The 3,373-nt window shown below is 28.2% G+C and overlaps 1 non-coding gene across 1 annotated transcript; it reads left to right on the forward strand.

Annotated features, from left to right (window-relative positions):
* Window positions 1-1,905: 1,905 nt before the first annotated feature.
* On the forward strand, window positions 1,906-1,987 carry TRNAS-CGA (transfer RNA serine (anticodon CGA)). The gene has a single exon. It is a non-coding gene; the product is annotated as a tRNA-Ser (tRNA).
* Window positions 1,988-3,373: the final 1,386 nt, after the last annotated feature.

Consider the following 3,373-nt stretch of genomic DNA (forward strand, 5'->3'; position numbering starts at 1 on the left):
TTTCTTAGTGTCAAGCCCTACATTATTCTATCTATAGCTCTTTCAGTTGTAACTAGCTAATGTTCCAAGGCTTTAGTGAAGTTCCAAGTTTCTGGTGCTATAATTAATATTGGTAGGGCCATATGATTATACTTTTTTTAGAGAAAATGACATTTTACTTTTCTTAATCTCATCTTGCTTGCAAAATACTCTCCACCATATGCTTATCCTTCTTTTAAATTGTCTCGTGTAATGCGGAAATACTTACTGCCTGTCTAAGCTACAACCAAAATTGGAAAACCACGATGCTATAAGTCCAGGGGCTCCAACAAGGAAAATAGCCCAGTGAGGAAAGGAAACAAAAAAAATACAGAATAACTTAAGAACAGTAACAACATTGAAATAAATATTATCTATATAAACTATAAAAACTAAACAAAACAAGAGGGAGAGAAAAAAGATAGAATAGTGAACATCAAGCCAGAGAACTCTACCACATGATAGATTCGTTCATACCCCTTATTTGAGCCTCTGCATTTTCAACGAAAATTTTCTTAGTTTTACTCATATTCGTTTTCAGTCCTACCTTTCTACTTTCTCTATTTTAATATTTCCTCGTGATTTGGAATTTCTCAAATTATTCACTAAATATAATAAAGTCATCTACAAAATAGTTAATTTATTCCCCGTTGATATTTTTTTTTTTTATTTTCCCAATTTGTCATTTTAAAAACTTTCTCTAGGAATGAAAAATGAGGTTTTCTATTCTAACTTCTTTTTTAATCTGAATTTTCTCGATATCTTAATGTAGATTTAAGATTTTTTTCTAAGATAAGTTTCATGTATTTCTGGTCTTCAATGGGTTTTATTTACTGCTGAAGTTACTACATAATCAAACCCTTTGACATAGTCTATAAAAGCCATACATAGTGGTTTGTTATTCTATGTTGGTTTCAATAACATGGATAATTTCCGTTGTTGAATGCCTTCTTTTAGAACCGGCTTGCCCTCATGGTTTAAAAAGTCTTGCTGCCTTTCAATTTCCCTAATATTATCTTTGTGAATATTTTATATATTTTGGAGAATAAGTTTATTGGGCATTAATTTCCAGGTAATTTTTGTTTCCCTCTTTGTGAATTAGTATTATGATAAAGTTTCCCAAGCTGTAGGTATAGAGCATTCTTGAATACATTTTGCGTATTTCATTGTTCGTTTCTCAATTTGGGCTCCTCCAAATCCATTTTCTATGTTTAATTCTAAAGAAAAGAAAAGTGCTCATGATTTTAAAATTGTTTCTTTCAGCTTATTCTACAAGCATGTCTCGTCTGTCAATATTTGTGCCTACTCCAAATTACCTACTGAGAATCTCTCTCTCTCTCTCTCTCTCTCTCTCTCTCTCTCTCTCTCTCTCTCTCTCTCTCTCTCTCTCTCTCTCTCTTTATTTATATATATATATATATATATATATATATATATATATATATATATATATATATATATATATATATATATGTATATATATATATATATATATGTATATATATATATATATATATATATATATATATATATATATATATATATATATATATATATATATATATATATAAATTTACATATATTTAAACATCACACTCTGAGAGGAGTAACCTTACCTTGGTGAAAGAATTCACGTATTTTTATGATCAGCAAAGTGATAAGACGAATATCTTAACCATCATCAATCTGCACTGGCCAACGTCGTGAGATAACTGTTCAACAAACTGCATACATATATCATATATATATATATATATATATATATATATATATATATATATATATATATATATATATATATATACATATATGAGATCTTTGTGGACTCACAAAGAAATTAGACATTCAACAGCGATATAAAAACAACATAAGACAACACTACTAACTGCTGTGGTGTCCGAGTGGTTAAGGAGATGGACTCGAAATCCATTGGGCTATGCCCGCACAGGTTCGAATCCTGTCCACAGCGGGAGAAACATTATGATTTGTTTGCAAATCTGGTTTGATTTCACAATAAATACACAGTGTAAGGATCATCATGTGATGCAACATGAACTGACGAACTGTTTAAGCGCACGTTGCATTGAGACATCATCCTATAGTGTTCAGTATCTTGTATTCAGGACCCACTGAGGGTCTTGGTCGTATTATAACGCTTACATATGTGGATACATTATGAAAATAGTAATCTTAAGATGAAAACACACACACACACACACATATATATATATATATATATATATATATATATATATATATATATATATATATATATATATAGATAGATAGATAGATAGATAGATAGATAGATAGATTGATAGATAGATAGTCAGATATATATAATATATATATATATATATATATATATATATATATATATATATATATATATATATATATATATATATCTGAGCATCACGTTTTCCTGTGATTTTTACGCATATATATATATATATATATATATATATATATATATATATATATATATATATATATATATATATGGTTGTGTATAACATGAACCGTTCAGAAGTAAGCATAGATAAGAGTTGATTAGTACTTATAATTGATTTTGAGTACACATCCTGTATTTGACAGGTGTATTAACGGCAGAGTCAGAATCAACTCTAATTTCTTTCATGGCTTAATGGTCTAAGTAAACAGTTCACCATTATTCCTTTCACTCGACGATAAGATCTGAATCATTGTTCGGCAGATTACTGAAGGAAGCAAATATAATGGATAGATGAATTAAGAATATTTATTGATATAAACTGTCATAGGTAGACCATAAAAAAACACGGATGGAAGGAGCTGTTTCAGGCCTTTGTTCTGAATCGGCAGGATATATCGTTGAGCCAACAGTTAATCAATCTGATTTACTCCAATTACTGCAATTCCTACAACAAAATAATTTTAAATCTTTATGATATATCATATAGCCAAGAATTTATATTATATTTTTTTCACATATCTTCATAATTAGAACGTTTTCCAAAGATATTAACAGTGGATTAAAAAAATATATACTAAAAATAAAATGGGTATTTTCATTGAACTGGTGACAAATATGTTTCGCTTGAGCTAAACATTCAGAATATGAATCTACTACATTAGAAGTATTGTATTTTTATTGTATTGGATTTGTATCATGAACAAATCATGGATTTAAATCATAGAAGGTCTTTTCAATATGGTAAGATTTTTATTTATTTATTTTTCTTACTTACTAAAATGGAACCATCTTGTTATCATTGATTTAATGATTTCGATTTTGAAATGCTGATTTCTTACAAGAAATATGTAAAACAAAAGTATCCGTTGGAAACTCTTTATCGAAATTCATCATTATTCA

This window comes from Palaemon carinicauda, chromosome 30, assembly GCF_036898095.1.
Source record: "Palaemon carinicauda isolate YSFRI2023 chromosome 30, ASM3689809v2, whole genome shotgun sequence".
Lineage (NCBI taxonomy): Eukaryota > Metazoa > Arthropoda > Malacostraca > Decapoda > Palaemonidae > Palaemon > Palaemon carinicauda.